The sequence below is a fragment of the Eucyclogobius newberryi genome, unplaced genomic scaffold (genome assembly GCF_026437365.1).
Source record: "Eucyclogobius newberryi isolate DKJ021-1_F unplaced genomic scaffold, fEucNew1.0.hap1 SCAF_6, whole genome shotgun sequence".
NCBI lineage: Eukaryota > Metazoa > Chordata > Actinopteri > Gobiiformes > Gobiidae > Eucyclogobius > Eucyclogobius newberryi.
This window is the reverse complement of record NW_027316278.1, coordinates 36728080-36754961: the sequence shown is the minus strand read 5'-3', so window position 1 is coordinate 36754961 and position 26882 is coordinate 36728080. Positions and strand designations below refer to the sequence as shown.

General features: G+C 41.7%; 1 protein-coding gene across 6 annotated transcripts in view; it reads right to left on the bottom strand.

The window, feature by feature from the left end:
- Window positions 1–25190, bottom strand: part of LOC140347554 (membrane-associated phosphatidylinositol transfer protein 2-like) — a 99716-nt gene extending 74526 nt beyond the window's left edge. For all 6 annotated transcript variants that reach the window (XM_072434046.1, XM_072434050.1, XM_072434049.1 and 3 more), the window contains exon 1: window positions 24949–25190. The gene's annotated coding sequence lies outside the window, so the exon portion shown is untranslated. The remainder of the gene's footprint in view (window positions 1–24948) is intronic.
- Between the last annotated feature and the right edge of the window lie 1692 nt (window positions 25191–26882).

Below are 26882 nucleotides of genomic sequence, written 5' to 3'. Positions count from 1 at the left end.
TGCTATACCATAAGAAAAAAAAGACTCGTACCACTGTGAGCGTGGCGTGTGTGTTCGTGCCTCTGCAGCTTGCGATAACGATGTGTGTTAGGCCCATGGAACAAACTAAGAAGAACCAAGGCATGAGCCCTTAGCTCATTTTACACGCACAAAAACATAGATAGCACTAGCTATCTGGTACTACTCTGATACTTTTACTACACAGAGCCGAGATTCTGATATTTGCTCAGATGAACTTTGGCAGTAGCAAAGTAAGAACATCACACAAATGTGTCTGTGTGCCATCTTACGACTTTAAATTCCCCAAGTCTTGTAGTGTGACACCCATAAATGTTATAAGTAGGGATGCGTACCGCTCCGCAGGACCGGATCCGGACTTGTGAAAACTTTTCGGTTCAGGTCCAAAAAAACCGAAACCCTGATGATTCGGTTCTGGACTCATAACAAATAGCTCTCACATACCATATCCTTTTCGTTCTAGAATCTAAACCATCTTAAACCTTCCATAGATCGCGAAATTTGCGCTGGAAAAGACTTAAACTCTGACATCATTGTCAATGACAATGACGCACGCGTCTTCCGCGCGGCAGAAGTTGAAGCCGGCGAAATTAGACGCAAGACCGAACATTGAAGCGGCAGCTGTAAGATCACTGACTTTATTTGAACCGTTTTAAGCCGCCGCGTGCGTTGCCGCTTGTGCCGCTCGTGCCGCTCTGTGTGTTAGTTTAAGACGCTTGTTAAAGGAGCGGGTGGTTGGTTTGGGTGTAAATATTGTAAATTCTCGCTCAGGTCAGTAATGCTGGTTTAGTGCTCACAAGTTGTCACTTAATTTCTTGAACAGAGTTGGTTATTGTTGGCTGTAACCCAGCAGGGGCTGGTCCATTAAGGGCGCTGGGGCACCGCCCCCCCTGTCAATTTGCCAACTACGTCAATTTATTTTGTGTCTAAAAACAATATAATTTATTAAAAAATATCTTATATTCTTATTAGTGTAAATGTGTAAAATAATAATATATATCCATATATATATCTATAAATAGATATAGATGTATACTTTGTTTGCGCGGCGCGTGGTCTGCTGCCTGGCGCAGACTTTTCTACGTAGCCGTGGGGCGGTTTGAAAAGCGCCCCAGAGTCCCATAGAAAATCAATGGGGATTTTTAGCCAATCAAATCACAATCAAAAGTGACTACGTCACTATGGCTTTCTCCATAGGAAAATAGCGACTGATGGGCGTTTTACGCCATGGAGCTACACTTTTTACGCTAGAGACTGAGGCATGTGTGCGCGCCTACGCGGAAGTGCCACACACGCCGTGTTTTCCGTGTTTACGTCTTAAAACTGCATCTACAGACGTCTGTGTACAAAAGGTACGTCCGAAACAACTCATGAGCTGCTCAACTGTTTGCTGGCTTTATTTGTGTTGAAAGTGGCTGATTTTGTATCAATCCGAGCCGAGACATGTGTCAAACCTAGGGATGCAGACCTAAACCCACGTTCAGGTTCAAGTCCGGATTCAAATCCAGAGGTTTAGGTTCAGGTCCGGACCTAATGAGTCCGGACCTAAACCATGCACTTTTTGCATAATGTTACAACAGCGTAACACAAGCTACTTCGCTAGATTAAGTTGAAGACACTTGAACAAGGACGACCATCAAACACAAGGCTTAACTGCAGAGTGAAATAAACTCAACTTGTCTGGTTCATTCACAGTTTTTAACAGAACCTACAACTTACAAATCACAAGCTACTAGCTAGCAGCTAAACTATAGCTTAACAGTTAACACACATTCATGTGTTTTACTAGAGGAACAACTCAAGACTCAACTCAACAACAAGAGCATGTTGAGTATCGTTGACAATCTGGTCAGTCTGGGTCAAGGGTCAAAGCAGCTGTTTCATCTGATACAATGTTTTGCCTTTAGACTAGAGATGCACCGATCAATCGGCCGCCGATTTAAAAAGCCGGTTTTATGCTGAATCGGCCAAAATCGGTGACCGGCCGGTCCATGTCGTAATTGCCGGTTTTCGGCCGATCCAAACTGACCAGCGCGCGCATGCGCGGTGCGTAGCAGCTCAACGCGCCCAGAGCTAAACAGCTAAAAACTACAAGACTCTTTCAGAGCGCGGCGGCCAAAGTGTCCAGTTTACATTAAAGTCTATGTAAACGCGCGTCGAACACCTCCTGCGTTTCCCGCGGCGCGAGTCCTGCTTTTTCGGCGTGGAGCGCGGAGGGTGCGTTTTGCCGTTTTCCGCTCTAGACGCTTTGACAGGCATAAGCTTCAAAGCGTTAAAATTGTTCGTCGCAGAAAAGTTCAGATTTGTTCAACTTTGGTGGAACACAAGAAGGACGAGCCTGGAGGAGGATCAGAGGAGACTGGACTGTGGGGTAAGTTATTACAACTTTGAGACGATTACAATCTACGTGTTGATAGGTGATGCGGTCAAAATAATTTGCGCTGGTTTGTGTTTGACGAGTTCATGTGTTTATTCAGAGTTATCTGTAGAAGAGTAGGGACACATGAAGGGGCCAGAAGCAGCAGCAGGGCTGTCAGAAGAGTTAGTTGTTGTTGTTGTTCTGCTCAACTAGCAGAGAGCTAAGCTACGAGCTAATGCTAACAAGAGATCTCATCCACCTGAAATGAGACTTTAAAAATACTTTGATGCATTTGAGATCACATTACGTAGATACAAAACTTAAATTACTGACTCGAACAGCGAAATGAGTGACTACAATCTAATGTCAGGACTATTTAACTGTCCCACAGCCTCAAAGAAATGTTTACACAATCAGCTGTGCTCTAGAATCTATAGTGCTCTAGAATCTATAGTGCACAGCTCATTGTGCTTCTAGTGAGTGTGTGAAGTTATCAAAGAGCTGATGAAACTGGAAAATGATATTGGCAACATAAATGTGCCTCATTTAATATACTGTATTATAATAGTAAAAGTTTGAATAATATTGCAGTAAATGTACTGGGCTCAAATATAACTGCTGTAAAATGTTCTTTAAGATCTGGATTTGCCTTCAGCCCTCCCTGTTGCTCCTGCCCCTGCTGCTCCTGCCCCTGCTGCTCCTGCCCCTGCTGCTCCTGCCCCTGCTGCTCCTGCCCCTGCTGCTCCTGCCCCTGCTGCTCCTGTTGCTCCTGCCCGTGCTCCTGCTGCTCCTGCTCCTTCAGGGGATGCTGGCCCTTCTGCTGCACCCACAGGTGTAAAAGCATTTGGTTGGATTACAATTTGTTTTTTAGCCTGTGTCATCTAAATTGCAATGTTTGTTTATTTGTAGAACCACGAAGAAGAGGTCCTGGAGCCAGAGTCCTCCAGCTTTGAGAGGGAGGTGCTGGCAGCGTTCTGGGACTGACCCTCCTCATGTTCCACCTGCTTCCTCTCCTGCAGAGGGTTCCAGCTCATTCAAAAGAATGTGTAAAATTACAAATGTATAAATTACTATATGAAAATAGTTCATTTGATTTCAATCTGGAACCATTGGAGCTGCATCTTCTGCAGGAGAAATGGACTCCTTTATCCTCTGTGTCCCCCACTCTTCTCCAGGCCATATTAGTTAGTATATAGTTCTGTATTTATATATTATTTTTATATATAGTTATTTATTTTTCCACAAAATAAATTACATTTTATATTATAAAACGTGTGTCCTGTATACATGCAACTTTTTCATAAAATACTGGGTAGTTTGTGGGAAAATCAGTGGCTAGATAGAAAATCGGTATCGGAAAAATCGGTTTTGGCAGGTCAGACCTTAAAAACCGGAAATCGGTATCGGCCAAGAATTTTGGAATCGGTGCATCTCTACTTTAGACACATTTCCATCTTTAATGTTACAGATCCGTTGGCATCAAAAGTCAAGTAAAAACCTTCAAACAGACAAACACCAGTGTAAATAATTAAGTCAGTGTAAAATAACAGAGTTACAAAAACTAGCATAAAAGTCAACTAGAATCACTATAAAGCATCAATTTAGCAGTATCAAAAGTAGAATATGAAAATATTTTACACAACAAATCAAAATAATACATCATATTAGCAGCATTAAACACCAGACCATATTTAACAACAGTAGAATACAAATACAAAATACTATTACAAAATATAACCTCCAATCAATGAATGCAGCAATTAAGCAATATTGCTTTGACTTAGTATTTATTTAATGCCAAACACTTAAGTTATTTCATTCATATTTACACCCAAACAAGACCACGCTGACCCCGCCCCTTTAACACGTGACGACGCAGCACATTAACCATCACAACATCGCACGCGGCGGCCACAGCTTAAAACAGTTCAGATAAAGCCAGTGATCTTACCGGCTTCACTTCAATGTTCACATGTGGAAACACGGTTCTGCAGCTCGACACGTACGAGGCGCTCCCGTCTCTCGCATCTTTAAACTTATTTCGCCGGCTTCACTTATGCCCGGAAGACGCGTGCGTCGCTAATTAGGGTCCATGTGCGCTAATGACAGCGGCGCATCGCAGTGTTTACGTCTTTTCTTGCGTGAATTTCGCGATCAAAGAGTCCAGAACCGAATCACCGGGGTTTCGTTTTTTTTGGACCTGAACCGAAACGTTTTTACAAGTCCAGATCCGGTCCATCGTAGCGGTACGCATCCCTAGTCAAACCCCATGCTACGTTACCATGACAAACAAACACGCCGTTTTTTTAGTTTATTACTTGCATAAGGCTAACGCTAAGCATTAAGTATCACTTAACTTCTAACTTATCATTAACAAAAGTGGAAATAAAGTGTGTTTACTTAATTAATTCAGTTGTAAATGTGTATTTAAAATATGTATCCATACAGTCAATGTTAAAAAGTTCTATTTTGGACATTTAAAAAAAACAAAAAAAACACACACAGTCATGTCCTATAATTTGTACCACCAGCCGCCACTGCTGTAACCACGGCGATGGAAGAAGAAAATCAAAAATCACCTCGTCTCCTGAGCCCGCTCTTAGCTCCGCCCCAGAGACCGCAAACACACGCACACACACGCACACACACGCACACACACACATGGATCTATTATATTATCAATATGTAATGACCTGGACTCCACACAACAACAATGCATTAACAACAGTGTGAAAGGAACATTTAAACCAGATAATGCTTAAAGGTCCCATAACATGCAAAATCGACTTTTCAGAGCTTTTAACCTTCTTACACTGCTATTTGTGCTTCATATATGTACCCAGAGTGTTGTTTTGATTGATTCCCGCAGTGTTTAGCTATATTACAGACTATCTCCTTTCCTCCAATCTCCAAACTGACGGGGGGTGTTCACAGGACCGCGTCATAATCACAGGCACGAGTCATCATCCCCCCTCACCCTCCCCCTTTTTTTATATATATATATATATATATATATATATATATATATATATATATATATATATATATATATATATATATATATATATATATCTCTATCTATCGTTATAGTTTCTCACTCATTCGCGCGGCGCAGCGCGGAGCACACAGCTGTGGGGCACACACTACGTCACGGGTGGGCGGGGCACACACGCGCTCTGAGACTACGTCACGGGTTGGGCGGGGGAGCCAGATCGCTCTTCGCAAGGGTGGGGGCGAATATCAAACCAAGCCGTTTGCATTTCCGGGTTGGTGAGGGGGTCCAAGGTCTGGGTGATATTTCATAACTATTATGTTAAGGGTGTTGCACAACCCTTATTATAATCAATTATACACTTAGGATAGACTACGAAACGTGAAAAAAAACATGTTATGGCACCTTTAACATTAGGGTTGCTACAATATGAATAAAATAACTGTTATGTTGTGGTGTGATGTATTTAGCATTTATTTCAGTGGGTTAATGTGCAATATACATCATTATACATTAAGTAAATACTAAGTCAAAGTAATATTGTTTAATTGCTGGATTCATTAATTGGAGGTTATATTTTGTAATAGTATTTTGTATTCTACAGTTGTTAAATGTGGGCTGGTGTTTAATGCTGCTAATATGATGTATTGTGTAAAATGTTTTCATATTCTATTTTTGATACCGCTAAGTTGATTGATTTATAGTGGTTCTAGTTGACTGTTATACTAGTTTTTGAAGGTTTTTACCTGACTTTGATGCCAATGGATCTGCAAAATTAAAGAGTTGAAATGTATCTAAAGGCATTAAACTTCAAGTGTGGAGAACAGACCCGTCACCTAGGAGTTGTTTAGCTTGGGTGATCCTACCAGGGGCATGAAGCCCCCCAACAACATAGCTTCTATGAGCTGAACTCAAAGATATGAAACTTTATCTATATACACAAAAGACCAATATCTCCTCAATATTGTTGAGCTCTGGTGAGTATGCTAGCCAAACAAAAACTGGGATGTTTTCAGATTCGAGGACTTGAGAACAGATCCTTGCAACACGGACACGTGCATAATAATGCTGCAAAATGAGGCGATGATTGTGGATGTATATAGCAGAACAATGATGACACTCTGTCATAGCGATGACACTATGAGAGAGTGTTCCAGTTACTGCCAATATTCAGCAACTTTGGTGGCTATTTTGGTGTCACACCAGTTACTGACTGGCCTTTTATTGTGGCCAGTCTATGGCACACCTGTGCAAAATTCATGCCATCTCATCAGCATCTTGATACGCCTGCGAGGTGGGGTTATTATTATTTATTGCTCAGGAAAAAAAATAAAATTGACAGGATTGTGACCCATATTGGACAAAAAAAATGGCATTTTGTTTATCAAGACAAAGTTTCATATTTTTGAGTTCAGCTCATGAAAAATGGGAGCTGGGGTTTATATTTTTGTTCAATTTACAGTCTAAATTCCAGAATAGAGGCAAAATTGGAGAAATTGGGATTAACCCCAGAATATGAAAAATCCAGGTGGCTTTGTCAAAGTATAACCACTGAGATATATCAGAGCCTGGTTTAAACATATGTAACATTGTATTGTACATTATGTACGTAAATTATGACAGACACAAGGTAATATCCTGATTTTAGATTTTTCCAGACAAAAATATACAGATTTATTACATGCTTTATCACAAATTATACTTTTATTGAATATCAGATACAATTTGAGAGCTTGAAAAAGCTCACCAACACTGACATTTCTACACTGGGGAATAGAAAGTATGGGAGTGTCTGTAGACACTCCAAAGTGTATGGGTTTTTTGTGCCGCGGCTCCTGAAACTGCTGGGCTATTTGACCGCGCCGGGTTAGGGTTAAGGTTAGGGTTAGGGTTAGGGTTAGCCATGAGGCTATATGGCCGTGCCGCGGCTCCTGAAACTGCTGGGTTATTTGACCGCGCCGCGGCTCTGCAGCCACGGCCAAAAAGTATATCTTATTTTTGTTATAATACTTCAGGAATGTTTTACTTTCAGATGACATGGCATTTTAAAAAGAATAAATGTGTAAAATTTACCATTATCTTGTATTGTAAGATACACTTGTTAGATACTTGTACATTTTTTAAAGATTTTGTCACTCGTAGGCTTTATTAACAGGAAAGTACTGTGTGAAATTGGGGATGAGAGAGAAGGGAGAACATGCAATAAATTGTCGTTGGGAATCAAACTCACAACACTGCCGCCGGCTGCACCTGGAGCTTGGCATACGTGTGCTGTGCCTTAACCACTCGACCACCGGGCAGCACAAGTTCTATTCTATTTTAGTATTGAACGCCCATATGAAAGACCCATGGAGCTGATGGTCTGTCCGCTCAACATGGGCTCGGTGAACACAACAATGTCCCGAGCCAGCTGGCACGGTCTCCTGTCTCCCACAGACACCAGAACAAATGCTAAAACAGGCTTTTCTGGATTTAGGCAAATCTCAATCAGATCCTTAACAAATGCCACTTTAGAAACAGTATGAAAGATTCAAATGTAACTTGTCCATTTTCACATTTGACATTTTTGGGGAGGTAGTGTATCCAGTTATTTGAGTGGATTGGTACCAGGAGTAGGCTGGGAGACTTCAGGGGACCCTTCAATAGGAACGGGTTTCCCTTGATTTTTTTCATCTGCGATACAATCAGGTTTTCGGGTCAGGGCATGCTTTTAGCATGAACCTTTTTGTTTTTCATTTGATATTATCTTCCATTTCCTGTTTCTGTAGTTCTTGCGTTTATGTGTTGTGTTCAACCAGAGAATGTCATAGCATTGTAAATTAATAAGAGCAAACTCAATACAATCAACCCTAAGGCATCGGAAAAGACAGAAATACTTTTAAGCGAAATTTTGTTATACATTTTTTTTTACTATTCATCATACAGATGCAAACACAAATCAACACAAGACTCAAATCAAATAGTTTTTTAACAAAGTTTTGAATATAAAGACAAAAACTACAGATATGTACTTGTTAGAGAAACTATTAATGGAAAGGTTTAGTGGTGGTCGAGTGGTTATTAAGGCCACAGAGTCATGAGTTTGAATCCAGGCTCCAACCGTTTACTGTATGTCTTCCCTGCTCTCTAATCCCCAATTCACGCTCAGCTATTCTGTCTAATAAAGCTTTCGGGCCAAAAAAATCCAAGTGCATGCCAATACACCCACTTTTCTAATCTACATACACTTTACTCTAGAATAGACAACTTTTATTTTTTTATTTAAAATAAAGATACAGGCGCAATAGACTGAATTGATCATGCTCCTATCTACATTACGGAAGGGAAAAAACAAAAACTTGAGGTTCAATGCAAACCTGATTAATGATCCTTTGTTGTAAAATGACATTATGTGGAAGAAAATGACAAGAAAAATGATGGTGATGCTGCTAAAGCAGTTTTAAGAGGTAAATTTATAGCCATTGCCTCGACAAAAAAGAAACCAAGGGAGAAAAAGCTAAATGATCTGCAAGAAAAACTAAAAGTGCTCAAGGTAATTAGTGGTATAAAGCTTTAAAAGAAACATTCCTTTGCTTTTAATAACTTTTAACTGGGCAATTCAAAATTAAAACGTCACCTAGTTGGAATGAAACCAAATCTCTAATACATAAAGAAGGGAAGGCATGACTTGATTGTGTCCCATTGAGGCCCATTTCTATTCTGAATGTGGACTATCATATATACACCTCAATTATGTCCAAAACAATGGAACAATTACTCCCAAATTTAATCCACAATGACCAGACAGGAGTTATTAACAGATGAAAAATACAAGATAACAAAAGATGATTTTACACAATGAAACATACAATGAACAAGAAAAGCGAAGCTGTAATCATTTGGTTTGAACGCCGAGAAGGCTTTTGATTCTGTTAGCTGCCCTTAATTATTTACTGTAAAAATTTCAAAAAGACGACTTTATCATAACAAAATATTGGGGCTTTTTACCATGGTCAATGGGCACTTCACAATAAAGGGCTTGGTCCTGTTTGCTTTGTACTTGGGACCATTGGCCTAATATAAATTAGACAATCCAAAACAATTCACGGTGTTAAAATTGATGGGATGGAACATAAAATTGCCTGCTAAAACAAATGAAGTTCCATTATATTCGATCAACCCATACCTAATGTGATGCCTTCTTGGTCCAATGTCTGTCAACTAAATTAAATGTACAAAAACTGAAAATCGTTCTTTCTTGTGACCAGAATCTTCTAACCTCCAGGCAAAAAGCGTGCATCTGCAACTATCAAAAGAATAAAAAGATTGGGGTTTACCTTGTCTGAAAACTTACTTTATTTCGCGCTCAAATCAGAGCGTTGGTGTTCAGGTGTGACCCAGAATATGAAGCTTAATGGAAAATTGTTGTGATTAATGTTATGCCAGGGGTTCCTGTGCAGGCCTTACTGGTAGATGACAATGGTTGAGTCATTTGGAAGAAGTGGAAAATCCCTGGGTAAAATATGTACTTGCGTCCTGGAAGGAGCTAATCAAAACATCAAGCAAGTAAACTAAATGTAATATAAGATAAAATAAGTTTTTATTTGTCCCACAATGGGGAAATTCCAGTGTTGCAACACAAAGTAGGTACAGTAGTGAATAATAACAGAATAACAGATAACTTGATAAAAAAAACTCTTGGAAAAACCTCTTATACTATATTATAATAATAACAATAGTGACGCTCTTATTTACAGCTGTTATATGGACAGAGATTTTTTTTTAAACAGTATTGCACATGATTATGAAGATGAGTGACACATTCAGGGCTAACAGTGCTTGTTGTAAAGTCTGACAGCAGCAGAAGGAAAGACCTGCGAAACCTCTCCTTCACACAGCGAGGGTGGATCAGTCTGTCACTGAAGCTGCTCTCCAGAGCGGACAGAGTGTCCTGCAGGGGGTGAGACTCATGGTCCAGCATAGATATGCCACCACAGGGCCACTCCTGAAGTCAAAGTCTATGACTGTCACTCCAAAAGACCTAAGTCTCCTCAGGAGGTAGAGCCGACTCTGGCTCTTCCTGTACAGTGTGTCTGTGTTCAGTCCAGTCCAGTTTGTGGTTCAGATGAACACCCAGGTACTTGTATGAGTCCACCCTCTCAATGCCCCTTTCCTGGATGTTCACTGGTGAGGGGGCAGCAGAGTGGCGTCTGCGGAAGTCCACCACTATCTCCTTGGTCTCTCCTTGATGAGGAGGTGGTTCTGCTGACACCAGTCCACAAATCCTGCTCCAGTCCTCTGTACTCTGCATCATCGTCGTCCGTGATGAGTCCAATGATGGCAGAGTCGTCAGAGAACTTCTGCAGGACACAGCTGTCTGTGTCGTGTCTGAGGTCTGCAGTGTAAAGGGTTAAGAGAAAGGGCGCGAGGACGGTTCCCTGGGGCGCCCCCACACTGCAGGTCCGAGTGTCAGACACACAGTCCCGGGCTCTCACAAACTGGGGTCGGTCTGTGAGGTAGTCCAGGATCCACTCTGCCAGGTCATACTCCACACCAGCAGTCTCCAGCTTGTCCCTCAGGAGCAGCGGCTGGATGGTGTTGAAGGCACTGGAGAGATCAAAGAACAGGATCCTCACAGAGCTGCCAGGCTTTTCCAGGTGAGAGAGAGAGCGGTGCAGCAGGGAGATGACGGCGTCCTCCACTCCTATGCCAGGCCGATATGCAAACTGCAGCGGGTCCATGGCTGAGCCCACGGTGGAGCGGAGGTGGTCAGGACCAGCCGCTCCAGTGTCTTCATCAGATGGGACATGAGAGCCACCGGCCTGAAGCTGTTGAGGTCTTTGACGCGTGGTGTCTTGGGCACAGGTACCAGACAGGAGGTCTTCCAGACCTGTGGTACCACCCTCAGTTTCAGGCTCATGTTGAAGACATGCTCCATAACTCCACACAGTTCATCTGCGCAGGACTTAAGGAGCCTGGGGCTGATGCCGTCAGGTCCCGCTGCCTTCCTCACTTTAATCCTCTTCAGCTCACTCCTCACCTGTGCTGCTGTGACAGTCAGTGGTTGGCAGGGGGACTGTGTGCTGGGGGGATGGGTGCGTCCAGGGGGACTGTGTGCTGGGGGGGATGGGTGAGTCCAGGGGGACTATGTGCTGGGGGGATGGGTGAGTCCAGGGGGACTGTGTGCTGGGGGGATGGGTGAGTCCAGGGGGGACTGTGTGCTGGGGGGATGGGTGAGTCCAGGCGAAGTGGGGAGCTGATGGTCCGGGGCGGAGAAATGAAGCGGAACGGATGCAGGGCATTGTCCAGCTGTGGAAGAGGGAGCATGCAGTTGTGCAGGGGGAGGGGCGGGTGACCGATCAAATCTCAAGAAGTGAGCTTTTAAATCATTCACCCACTGTAGATCCCCCTCTGTCTGGGCAGGGGGGATTTTGAAGCCCGAGATGGTTTTCAGGCTTCTCCACACTCCCTGAATGTTCTTCTGCTGCAGCCGCTCCTCCATCCTCCTCATGTAGCCGGCTTCAGCCTGCCTGATCTTCCTCCTCAGCTCTTTCTGCACAGTCCTCAGCTCCTCCTTGTTCCCTGACCAGAAGGCTCTCTTCTTCTCCTTCAGCAGAGCCTTCAGTTCACGGTTAATCCATGGCTTGTTGTTTGGAAAACACCGCACCGTCCGGGAGGGAACAATGTTCTCAAAACAGAAGTTGATGTAGTCCGTGATGCACTCTGTAATGGTGTTGATGTCCTCCCCATGTGGGCCATAAAGCTCAGTCCAGACAGTGGTGCTGAAGCAGTCCCCCAGAGCCTCCTCGCTCTCCGCAGACCACATCCTCACCTCACGGGACACCACAGGCTGCCTGCGCACGATGGGTATGAACCCATCGTGCGCAGGCAGCCTGTGGTGTCACAGGCCTCAGATGTAAACGGTTGTGGTCCGAGCTGCCCAGGGGAGGGAGGGGGGAAGAAGAATAAGCCTCTTTGGTGTTGACAAAGAACAAGAACAGATTTAATAACATGTTAAAGTCTTTTACTGGTTGGCTTATGGCCAAAGTTTTGCAACTAACAGCACAAATCTGAGATTTAAGTTCTGGACAACAAAATTTAAAAAAACTTCTACCAGACCAGTAAAAGAAAATCAAATGAAAAGCTTTGACATGTTGAAAGAATCCTTTGACTTGGATAAACAGGACTTTTATATATGGCCGTGGCTGGAGAGCCGCGGCGCGGTCAAATTGCTGCGCATTTTCTAACCCTAACCCTAACCCTTATAGCCTCATGGCTAACTCTAACCTTAACCCTAACCCTAACCTTAACCCGGCGCGGTCTAAAACGGCGCTAAAACGCGGTCAAATAGCGGCGCAGTTTTCAGGAGCCGGCACATAAATAACAAGGCAGTTTCGGCCGCGCGCCGCGGCACTGCAGACACTCCCTTTATATATATATTTACAAATAAGGAATTATTAAATCCAATATGCAATAAACAACGACCACTCTAACTGTCTTTGTATTCGTTTTGATAGAAGAAGTGGGAAGGTGTATGTCAATAGAGAACCACAAAATCACATGGGGGGGAATTTTGTTAAAAAAATGTAACACGTTTCTTCATAACTCCATGTCAAACTGCACACTATTCACAAGGAAATTCCAACTACATTACCATGTGTTTTTGGGAACTGACCTGTTGCTCAAAAATGTTGGACTGAGATCAATAAAGGGCTACAAATAGTCTTTGACACCACCATCCCGCTTGATTTCAGAAATATGTATTTGACTCTAAAAACCTGTGCCATGGACACAATAAATGGATACCTTTAGAAACATACTCTGGTGGCAGGAAAGAAGGCAATTACAAAAACAATGGAGGATTCATACAGCATCAACAATCAAGGACTGGACCCAAATTATAACTGACATTCGAAAAATGTTATTTAGGTGGCGTCTTGATTTTGTTTACTTTAGATTAATATGCTCTTTTTCATATTACGCAGGAGAAGGTCCAGAGCCATCACTCGGTTAAATGTACCCATCAATCTGATGTATCCATTAGTCTTCGCGTGGACAAGTGCAGATCTCTCAGCGGCTGATGTTACAGCACAGAGCGACGCAGAGCGGTGTGGTTTTGCTCCGCATGGAAAAACAAACCAAAGACCGAAGACCTCGTCTGAGCTAAAAAAAAAAAAATTGGATTCCAATTTAAATAAAAAATGGTGCACTTATAGTCGGAACTGCCTGCCAACTTTTATAAATGAGACCAGCAGTACATTAATTACAAGTGCCCTCAAAAATCTCTTGCCACAGAATCAATCCTTCCTCAGTTGTGAATTCCAGAACAAGATGAGATGTGGTTTTCTACAGTATTTTCTGAAAAATATTTCCATTACAATCCAGCGTACAGTAAAAATAGATTATAGCGCACAGATTAGGCCTCTCATGATAATTACAATATTGACTTATTTGTATAAATATGCACAAGATAGATAGACTAGATAAATGTGTGTGTGTTATGCTTTCCCGGAGCAAAGCCAAAGCTAGTGTGTTTTGAGCATGCTACATGTGGCTGTGTCTATGTGTTTTGAGAATGCTACATGTCGCTGTGTCTTGAACACGCTACATGTCGCTGTGTCTATGTGTTTTGAACACGCTACATGTGGCTGTGTCTACGTGTTTTGAACACGCTACATGTGGCTGTGTCTACGTGTTTTGAACACGCTGCATGTGGCTGTGTCTACGTGTTTTGAACATGCTACATGTCGCTGTGTCTACGTATTTTGAACACGCTACATGTCGCTGTGTCTACGTGTTTTGAACATGCTACATGTCGCTGTGTCTACGTATTTTGAACACGCTACATGTCGCTGTGTCTACGTGTTTTGAACATGCTACATGTCGCTGTGTCTACGTATTTTGAACACGCTACATGTCGCTGTGTCTACGTGTTTTGAACACGCTACATGCCGCTGTGTCTACGTGTTTTGAACATGCTACATGTCGCTGTGTCTACGTGTTTTGAACACACTACATGTCGCTGTGTCTGTGTGTTTTGAACACGCTACATGTCGCTGTGTCTGTGTGTTTTGAACACACTACATGTCGCTGTGTCTGTGTGTTTTGAACACGCTACATGTCGCTGTGTCTACGTGTTTTGAACACACTACATGTCGCTGTCTGAGTGCAGCAGCTTTTCCTCCTCTGCATAAAGGTGGAAAGGGTTTTTGCATGTAACGCAAATCAGCAAACATCATGTTTTGGCCAGAAGAGAATAAGAACATCAGACATACTGGACTCTGTGACTAATCAATGCAAAAGCAGAATTCTCCGCCACACAGCCTATGTCAGCGCTTTTAGTCAACTTCAACTAAATATTAAAAAGCAAGTGCCATTTATCAAGATATTTTCAGAGGCAAATTATATTGACTGTCAAAAATGATCGGGACAGGCCTAGCACAGATGTGTCTTAAACTAATCTATGACTCCCAAGCATTTCAGAACATGTTTGTCGAGGTCTAACTAAACCACAGGGCTAACAGGTTATAAATACAGAATAAGACCCAATGGAGACATTGAGCCATTATAATTAAATAGTGTTATTTTGTGTTCTGTCCTTTCTTTTGCACACGCGTCAACAGGAAACCCACATTCGTTTTTCCATCAACACTATTAGATCAGAGCCGACTTTTTTTTTTAACATCTCTTTCATGCAATATTCAAAAGCTCTTTCTTCAATAATCCGCCTATTTGCTGGTCAAATGTAGCCAGAGCGGGTTCCACTCCCTCAGACTTTATATGGCTCGATGAGAAGATTTAATATGCTCTGTTGAAGCATTGTACACAGGAAAGACAACAAACCAACTGCCCTTTTATAATCCAATTAAGGTTTATTAGTTTTCCATTCCATCCATGAATCCCTCGTAAAATCTTCAATGTTACCTGCTACTGTACTTGTACTTTTTACAATCAGACACAACTAAATTGATATTTTTTAAATGTAATAGGACCACTTTCTGTAACATCAAATGTGACTGATAAGATTCTGTGGACTTATTCTCATCCATGAGTTTGTTTTGAGGAATTATCTTCACTCTATTAAATTAAGCAAAATGAGCTAGTGAGGCTAGACTGCTCCTATTAACATTTCTATATAGAACAATTTAAAATAAATGGTAAAAAATAAATTGTGTGGTGCTTTTTTGTTATGAAAAACAGCAAAAAAGCATAATTTGTCTCCTTAAAAAGTCTGCTTGGTTTTGTTAATGAACCTTAATTGGAAAATGTATTTGTTTTTCATTGAAACATTTTTTTGCCATATCACCCAACCCAGGGCTTGTGATCTCTTTTCTTCTAAATAAGTCACGATGTCATTCAGGTTAAAGCCATATCTGAGCGAGTTATGAGTTTGTTTTACTTATTTGTCCTCAAGCCAGGAAATAAAGATAATAACAAATCTCAATATTCAAAAACCTGTACACACAATTACCTGTATCCTCATAATACCAAGCCATTATGTGTTCCGGCAGCGAAGGGTCACGCCGAGTAGAAAGAATGTTCCACCCCTCTCTGTGACACCAAACATTTACATACTGCGTGCTCGTGTTCAGGGACGTCAGCAACACTGGAAACACAACGCACTACTTCCTTCCTGCACATCTTTCACTCAACATCCTCAGTATATGGAGCAATGACAAGCACCCAGCCACATCCACATACCCAACGCTGTTTCTATGCTGCCATCTTCACAGTAACTCTCCTCTGTATTGTGAAAAAACGACACTTTAAAAAAAGGACCTTGTGCCCTCATAAAAAAGTAAAATAACGTACTGAAGGCAAGATGTATATAGTTTTGTTCACTCATTCATTAATCCCATTTACAAACTTATCTCCCTTTGTGCCTCAGAAATCACTCTCAGTTCCACAGATTGGTGCGTGGGTCTCCTGTGCCGTTTTTAAGTCCTGGAGGAAGTGGACTATCTCTGTTCTGCATCAAATTCGTCGGAGCTGTGGTTGCAGGTGTTGGCTCTTTGAAAACCTCTCCATACTAAATGCATGGATGTGGGGAAAAAAAACTTTGGGGGTTGTTTTGAGGTACAATTAACACTAATAGAAGGTTAAAAGCTCACTAAAGTCGAATTTGCATATTATAAGATAAGATAAGATAAGATATTCCTTCATTGTCCCACATGGGGAAATTTCATTGGTGCAACGCAGGTAGATACAGAGGTAGATACAGAAGAATAGATCACTTATAGGAAGTCTGAAAAACACTTTCAGTAGAAGATCTCCTATAAATAAATAAAAACTCCCATAGACAAATAAATAAATAAATAAATACCATTGCATGTGATCCCGACAGTAATTGCACATGAATATGTGTCACGACAGCACATAGATTGCACATGAATTTCACAGTAATTGCACATGAATTGCACATGAATTCCAACAGCAATTGCACATATGACAGAATTGCACATCAACCTTTAGGACCTTTAACATGTAATGCCCTCTCAGCCTGTGGTTACCCCGCTTGGGCCCTCAACAGAGTGAAGAGAACCAAAAAGCAGGACAAAAGGGAAACTGAACAGAGAAGGAAGGGTGTTTCTATCCCTTATGTGTCTGGCCTGTCGGAAAAACTGCAGAGAATTTTTAGACAACACGAAGTCCCTGTTTATTTTAAACCAGGAAACACTTTAAGACAAAAACTGGTTCACCCAAAGGACAAGTTGCCGACTCAAAAACAGAGCAATGTAGTTTATTCGATCCAATGCAGTGAAGAAAGCTGTAAAGAACGGTACATAGGTGAGACGAAACAGCCTCTACACAAGAGACTTTATCAGCACAGAAGAAATACAAGTTCAGGACCTCAGAGTGCCGTGCATCTCCATCTTGAAGCCTCTAATCACTCGTTTGAAGACGGTGAGGTGAAGGTTTTAAGCAGGGAGAAAAGATGGTTTGAAACAGGAGTCAAGGAAGCTATTTTTGTTAAAAAAGAAAGACCTTCTTTAAACAGAAATGGAGGGCTAAGGTTTAATCTTCCTGTTATTTATAATGGGTTACTGAACCCCTGGAAAGGTAGAGGACCAGGACAAGGACATTCGGATGCTAATCAGGTACTCAGGGTGGTTGAGCCAGGGTCTCACAAAGACAAAGAGGATTCTAATAGCCCATTAAAATTCTGAATAGGCTAGCTCGGTAGATACAAGGGGGGAGTTTCTGTTGAAACAAACAACTCTTTCTACTTCAGGAAGGCTCCTCCCAATGGGCGGGTCTTACCACAGAACAGTATTAATATCGGAGTTCTCGATCTAAATTCTTTTATTGACAATGACTCTTGGATGAGAGTCGAAACGTCTAATTTTTCAAACTGAGTCCAGATGACTACAACTGAAGCCTTTTCTACTTTAACATGTAACTAATTAGTAAGGAAGGAATATGCCTCCACACACATCTTTGAGGAGGCCGCTAGTACTTGAAAGTGCTTAATTAAAAGATCGGAAAAGAGCTGACCAATGAGCTATCCACAGACTGAGCCATGTGTCTGGTCCTGGGCTCAACACAAATGCTCATTGTACATTGTGGAGCCTGAAGCCTAGACAGGACTGGTCTGAGCCTAACCTGATGTCACATATTATAAGCATTTTGAAAATACTTTTGGGACAATATGATTGATAGTTCATATTTTGAGAACATGTTATTTTTTATTTAGGGTGCATTCAGGTCTAATTTTTACCCTCACAGTCAAAAAATTAGATCGCAAACTATACTTTTGTAGTACCATATTGTCATAAACATATCGAAGTAAATGTACTGAATGTGTCATCTGGGCTTTTTTGAATCGCAGTTGCAATAAGTGGCATTGTCATTCAATTATTGTATTAAAGCGTCAAACAAACTGAATTTTTCATTTTAGATGGTTTATTGCACCAAAATGTATTAAATATGTGTCCTAAACGTGAGCGGGCTGCATCTCCTTAAACATGACTATCTGCACGTTTTGTGTGCAAGTGACTCCACATCCAGAACATTACATGCTGCGCCTTTAAATGCATCATACAAATATGGATAAGACCATTGTCTAAACCACCAGTGGGAAACACTGTGGGACTAAACCCAAAACTAAACCAGGACTTGAATAGGATATCGGCCTGTCCGCTCAACAAAATATAGCTGATACAGTATATTTTGGGCCTCAATCGCACTCCAAAATTTGTTATCATGGCAGGTCAGGTAGGACTTAAACAACTTTAAACCAGGACTAAACTGGGCAAGAACACACCCCAAGTTTAATCAGTATAAAAAATACAGATGTGCATCTCTAATGTCCATGACACAATGAAATCAAATCGAGTGCCAGAGCTAAATGTAACGTGTTCTTCTTCACTGGGGCATAAATGAAAGAGAGCCAAGTGGTGCAGATCAGATTCGATTCACACTAGCCAGCAGCTCTGTCAGACCACAGCCACTTACGGCAAAGACTTTCAACATACAGCTGTGATATCTCAGTCCAACTGCAGCAAAAAGTATGCTTTATGTATGCAGTATGTTTGGAACGACTGCGCTATTCTGATATCTGTAAAACGAATAGGACCAACACTACTGGCATTCTATAGTAAGAAAGTATTTGACTACCCAAGAGATTCAATGTCAGTATCAAACCTGCAGATAAGAAGAATTCATAATTCTTATTACCGGTAAATTAATAGGACTCCATCATTACTCAGACATTGAATTCTTAAAGTCTTAAACCATTTTAAACGTGAGACTGAGTGCAAACCTTGAGGGAAATGACGAGAAAAGAGAAGAAATCTTTAGTCCTCCCAGTGCAAAGACTACAGAGCCAAAAGTTGTGGGCTAACAAAGCTAGTGTCCATAGTAACGCGACTCTTAAGTGTTCAAAACTAGAGCTGAACTTCTAGTTTACATGGATCGGAAAAATAATGTGAAAAAGCTGCCAAACTACACAGGAAGTAGAGTTGTTCTTACTGTATAATCTGCAGCAGCTTCACCAATCTTAGCAGAACACTGTAAACAGTTTACAGCTTAAAAATGGCTTACCCAATCAAACGGAGCTAATCGGGCCTAAATCTGGCAAATTCTCCTGACTTGTAGTGTGTCGGCCTCCGGAGAGCGTGGCCGTCCTTCCTCTACCACAAGAAGACCGAGTAAGTGTGTGTGTGTCTGTACAATCACTGGTCTGAAAGAGGAACTGAAATGATCTAGATTTAGGACTGTGTCTTTTTCTGATAACATAAGTAGTGAAGTAGAATGGTGAAGAACGGAGCTGACCGAGGCGCCTGACTGAACCACAGAGTGTTATCTGACCTCTGCCCGCTCCCACTCTCACACAGACCAGTAAACAGGACATATATTTACAGGACACATATTCTGCATTATTTGTATTTTTATCAGCCTTTAAACTTTAAATATATTCTTGTAGCGCTGCCATGGAATCTCATGTTTTACAACTTAAATAATCAGTCTACAAAAAGCATGCATTACTTCATTATCAGTCAGAGATTTGAGTTTGAGCACCATGACATGACACTGATATGTTTAAAGTAAGTACACAGTTGTATTTCTGCTACTTTGATAGCAGAAATAATCAGAACGAGTCTGGCGAGGATTTATGGCTTTAAAAACTCCGAGCTTGAAATGGAAAAGGTGTTTGAGGCTCAGAGGGAGAGGAAACGGGTTTCATCAAACAAGCGTGAATGAAGCTAAATCCAACTGCTGGTATGCTTTTGATGAGGAAGCTATTTTATAACATGATTAATTTTGAGGTAGGAGTTTGCTTGCCTGCCCAACCTGCTGGTCTGTCTGCGGAGGAGGGCACAGCCCCCACTGAGAACTGGTTAAGCAGAAGTCTTTAATGCCACACCTCCGCTCTGTCACTCACCTACAGCACATTCACGGATCGCTGCAGGGAAACTGAAGGAAAACAAACATACGCACACTTCTGTGAGGTGAAACATAGAACCTCCACAAAGCAGCAGGACAAAGGTTGTGTGCAAGGGAAAATGTGGCAGAACTGAGAAATCCATAGTTATTTTACAAATTAATGTATACAGCGAGACAACCAGAATATATACTACGTCTACTTGATATATACACTAATGTCTACTTTGCACGATAACGATGTTATAGAAATTATCCTTCACATAATACATGGCAAAATTTGTGACAAGCATTGTAATTGCGATTGGATTTATGATTTTAATAGTTGGATTCCATTCTGACATGCACATTTAAAACCTGCCCAAGGCCAAGGGTTTTCAAAAGTATGATTAAATCAATACTACAATTAGAATCGAAAGTAGATACTTATTTGAACAAGTACTGATACAACAACAAGCAAACAAACAGGATACAGTTGGACATTTCCTTTACAGTTTTAGAATGTTGTTGAGTTTTATCAGAACTAGACCAAATGGTATGCTAAAAATACTACTAGTATTCTATTTTTTGTATGGTTATTGCTGCGGTATCAAAATCAGTATAGAGTTTTGAATCATGTGTCAAAAGACTATTTGAAATATTAGTATCATGATAACACTACCAAGAACCGTAACCACATGAAGGCTGAAATACGAACCGCCAAACCAAGAATCCCATTTTCAGGATGCATTTCAGGATGTTTGTAGAGGTTAAAACCACAGGGTTAACAGCTTCTAACGTTTAATAAGATTGAACATTGCTAATTCCCAGAGTTATTAAAGCAGCCATTATGATTAAATATATCCTCATCTATGATTGTTCTACGTACTGCAGGCCTGGGAGGGAAATTACATTCCTTTGCACCTGCACCAGGTTTTTTTGGCTTTCTAAATGCAGGAAACCGCAGATTGACACCGTTATTGAAAAGTGTTACGTCGTCGTCAGAGACAGAGGTGCTCATGTTTGGGCAGGCTTCAGAGGAACGGCTGTGTTTGTGTGCGTGTGCGTGTCAGGGCCTACTCTCCGCACACACACACTCACACACACTCACTCACTCACACTCACTCTCACACACACTCACTCTCACACACACTCACTCTCACTCACTCTCACTCACTCTCACACACTCTCACACACTCTCACACACTCTCACACACTCTCACACACTCTCACACACTCTCACACACTCTCACACACTCTCACACACTCTCACACACTCTCACACACTCTCACACACTCTCACACTCTCACACACTCTCACACACTCTCACACACTCTCACACACTCTCACACACTCTCACACACTCTCACACACTCTCACACACTCTCACACACTCTCACACACTCTCACACACTCTCACACACTCTCACACACTCTCACACACTCTCACACACTCTCACACACTCTCACACACTCTCACACACTCTCACACACTCTCACACACTCTCACACACTCTCACACACTCTCACACACTCTCACACACTCTCACACACTCTCACACACTCTCACACACTCTCACACACTCTCACACACTCTCACACACTCTCACACACTCTCACACACTCTCACACACTCTCACACACTCTCACACACTCTCACACACTCTCACACACTCTCACACACTCTCACACACTCTCACACACTCTCACACACTCTCACACACTCTCACACACTCACACACACTCACACACACTCACACACACTCACACACACTCTCACACACTCTCACACACTCTCACACACACACACTCACACACACACACACACACTCACACACACTCACACACACACTCACACACCAATGTCCCTTTTATTGACAGTTACGTGAAGAGCCACAGCGCTGCCTCCATGACTCACCCGGTCCGGCCGCGCTGAGTCAAGAGGCCCCCATCCATGTAGCATTCACTAAGAAGAATGAGCACACCGCCCCGTGGTGGTGATGGGAAAACGGCTATGTCAATATTTGGACTTGAATTACATGTTCATTTGTAAAGTCAACATGTCGTTTTGTAGCCTAATTTAGTCCTCACAGCAGGGAACGGCTATGAATACACGAGCGCGTGACGTACATCCAATTGTTTGAATGATTTCTGGGCTATTGCACTTAGAACGCAACATACTTAAATTGTATTTCAATATGAATTCATAAACATTTCGTCATTCGATTGGAGACTATGAAAAACCTCCAGAAATATCACAAAATTGCATTTGCACGAGGTGACAAACACAGTGATTAATTTCCATAAAACATAAAGGAAACACTGTCGCCCAATTTAAAGATAAAAGAAATACATAACAAGACCTTAAAGAGGCTAGATATTTTCAAAATGTTTTGTTAAAAGATCATTCCAAAAATATAAAACACTAATCCCAAACTTGTTAGCCAAATTTGCTGTTGCAACTTAACGATTATATAAAAGTAATAAATGCTGTATGTTTCCGTTGTTGTGTCCTCAGCGTACTTGCCAGAGGTGTTTCTAAGCAGAAACATAATGTGTGAGAAATGTGATTATGTTTCTGATACTGTTACTGTTAATTAATGAACCAACAAGACTTAACAAGAGTACAAATATTAATGGAATGTCACACTGTGAAGCCAACGCAGAGATTAGACAGGGAAACGGTGCGACAAAAGGGACACTTTTCTGACGCTCGTGGATTTGCACAAAGCTTCATCACTTTTGACACAGTTTGGCATTGCACAAAATCTCCCCAACACTAGATCTGTTTCAGCACCAATAATATAACAAATGCTAGATTAAATTTTTGTGAAAAATAAAACACGGAAGGGTTTAACGACATTATTAATCCAGTACAGAGGTTTAGAGGGAAATGTGACAGCAACCAAAGAATATTCACTTGTGTTCATGATCAGAATTACCAGCAGGTTCTTTACCATCAGAGCATCATCAGACAGGATTAAGAAGCAAATAAAACATCAACAACAATCAACTCAGTCTAATGTGGGCGATGTGACAAAAAATATTAATCATGATTGCTTTTCCTCATATTTATCGATCACAATTTGAGTTTAGCTTATAAAAAACTAATAAAAATGGCCTTCAATATTTATTTTCCAAACATAAACAACACTATTAACAAGGGTCTATTGTATTTTATAGTTCTTTTACATTTCTCTGTTTTACTATCTGGAAACCGAGAGTCCCAGAACTGTTCTCTCGTCTTTCCACTTCTCAACCAATCATCTTTTAGCATCCGATGGAACTTGGTTATTTTGTGAAACTCAGTGTATTGTTTTTCCTTCGTCTGGTATCGTCGCTTCCCGTTTGCACCCCGGTCCTCATGTACCATCTCCGGGCGTCCTTGACCACATCGCCGCTGGCACCAGTGTGTTGTCAAGTGATAGTGGCTGATGGTCCGTGGATTAGGGCTGCAACGACTAATCGAGTAAATCGAGTAATTCTTTGATCATCATTTTATTGTCTTGTTGATTTACATTTTTAATTACGTACCAGAAATTACCAATCTTGAGGAAAAGATGGGAGTCTGATGAGCTTGGCAACTGGTCTCGAATAGAACTTGTCTGCCATATATTGAATCACAATTATGCAATGAATATTGACATTGTACATGTAGAAGGAATATCTATACAATAAATGTGTGATTCACTTTATTCATCCATTACTAATTGTACTTTATTTCTATATTATAGAAACCATCCACACACAAGAGAACTTTAGGATGAACCTTTTTGAATAAAGAGTGGTAAAAGTGTACACTGGAGACATTGAGGATTATCAAGTCAGGCGATATACAGAGGTTTGGCTGTGATCTCCATTTAAAAGATCGATGTGATTAGAGATAACTGAATCTCTAATCAAACTTGATCAATTCCACAGGCCTAGCATGTAACTCACTCATTAGATTACCAGAACGACGCAAATTCATTTCATTTTATCTCCTCTCAATCAATACTAGCTCCGCTCCTGCCACTACATTGTGCCTTATCATGCACCTGATCATCCTGTTCAAGAACACCACGTACAATCCTGTCACTTCACGCAACAACCAGACATTCTCCTCTTCGAGATCATGAAACATTTATCATAAAGCAAATGTTGCCTTGGAGCTCCATAATCAAAACTATAAATAAGAGACATGTCTGCCCTTTTGTGGTGGTCCGTTCACGTTTGGTGCTGGAATTGAACCTCAAACCAAGACATTTAAAGCTGAAGATAATAATTACGACTGTCAAGATATGATGATTTTTCATAGTCGACTAGTCGCGATCAGTTGATTAATCACTGCAGCCCAAGACGATGCTCTTCTATCACGTCACTTAAATCATCAGCAGCAGCAGCAGCACACGGACCCCCACACGCACTCGGACCGCCACACGGACCCCCACACGCACACGAACCCGCACACCGCACACGGACCCCCACACGCACTCGGACCCCCACACGGAGCCAGCAGCAGCACAGGCCCGTCACGGGAAGGCAAACTTGGCGGGGAGTTAGTTACGAAACCAAATGACTATGAAACAAAATGGCATTTGAGCAAAAAAAGAAACGTTGCTTCTTCTTGTGGAACATCTCCGCCGCCGCGTGCACGCCAGCGAACCCGCCACTGCTGCTGTTAGTTACCTAGCAACATGGCAGCGCGGTCAAAAGCACTCAAAATGATGGCTCGCGACGCCTGTCACGCACACGTACCTGGACCTGATGCACACCGGCGACACCGGGGAAGCGTTACAAAACACTCCAAAGTTCAAGGGCCGCGGTCTGGTCCGTCAGGGGCCGTCAGGGTCCGTCAGTCAGCACCACTGGATGACGAGGAGGTGTAGATGGAGAAGAAGGGGTGGCATGTTGGCGCTAGGTGTTGGTGGCGTTGGCACCCGAAATTTAGCAAAGCGTCGGTGCTCGGTTTGGCGTGGCCCGTGCAACGCTGAAGGAGAAAAAGGAGGAGGCGCGCGGCTGCAGGTACAGCGCGGGGAAAGAGCAGAACAACATGGTGAAGCCCATTACATCCGTGTTTACACCGCCAGCCCACGCCGCGTTCACTTCAGCCCCGGCGGAGAGGGAGAGAGAGAGAGGCGCGCAACAGAGACTTCCTCCGTCGACAGCAAAAGGCCAAAGTCGCTATGGTAACGCGAGAATGTCCTTGGTTATCCAGAAGGGAAAAACCGCAAGCGTCGTAATGTTGCTAAAAAATGGCGCGGTTGAAAAGTTCAGCTCCACGGCCACCAAATGCCTCCGCAAACCCGCGAAGAGAGCGGAGAAGACACGGAGACGCCGCTCACATCGTAACTTCACTCGTCAAGTGTTGAACCTCTGCAAGTCTACACACACACGCGTACGCACACACTGTGTGCACACACACGCGTACGCACACACTGTGTGCACACACACGCGTACGCACACACACGCGCGCGCACGCGCACACACAAACACGCGCGCACACGTGCACACAGCCCTCAAACCAAGCCCCCGGAAGCCAAGATGGCCGCCATTGAAACCTATGGAGCGTGCTCATTGGCGCATGGTTCCAAAAAAGTTTTTTAGTTCCGCATTACTTCCTGAATACTGTCTCATTTACGCCCACTTTTGTGACGTCATCGCCATAAGGCTTTGGCGTCGGGAGCGCGCACGTCACAGCAGCGTGAAAGACTGAGAACAGTCAACATGGACTTTTGGAATGATTCGGCTTGAAATAGTCTGTTTACGTAACGTATAATGATGGATTGTTATATCCATCTATAAATATACATGTATCATGTTGTAAAGCTCTGATATTTAAGAGAATTATAAAGAAGTGTTAAGATAAAAAGTCTGGTTTAATGACAATAAATTACATTTAGAGGTGTAATAACGTCCTCATCATTTTCTGTAGTTTTTGGTTTGGGTATATATTTTGTTATTAACTTTTCAGTTATTTATTTACATAATATGATTTGGCCAATATGCTTTTTTTTAATAAAATGAGAAGAAATATAAAATATAATCAACAATTCTGTTACATAATTGAGTTAAGCAGTATTTAATCATATTCACTTTTTCCTTTTGTGTCGTTTTTGTGTCATGTCAATCTTTAATAAATACAAAACACATTTGTTTATTAATGTATTTAATAAGAATAATGAACATGAATGAACTTGTTCAATTAAATGCAAATCTGTTTATTGCTACAAATGATAAATTGATTTTAGCCACAGTTTTAGTTGAGTTTTAAAGCTGCAATGTGGGAGTCCCTTATTAAGGAGTTTTGGAGTCTGTGTAATGTTCATTATTATTATCATCATCATTAATAGAATCAGAAAAGGTTTATTGCCATTGTCAAAGAACAGAATTCACAAACAGTGGAACTTGCTTTGGTGATTCAGTGCAACATAAAAATAGTAACAATGATAAAACAACCTGTATAAGTCAAATAGAACATACTGAATAAGATAAAATATTCCTTTATTGTCCACACATGGGGAAATTTCGTTGTTGCAACACAGTAGATACAGAGGAAAAGGACAGAAAACTTATAGGAAGTTTAAAAAACACTCTTAATAGATCGATCTTAATAGAAGAACTCTTATAAACAAAAACTCCTCTAGACAGAACTCTCATTTCTTAATAAGGAATGGAGGGGGAAAATAGAG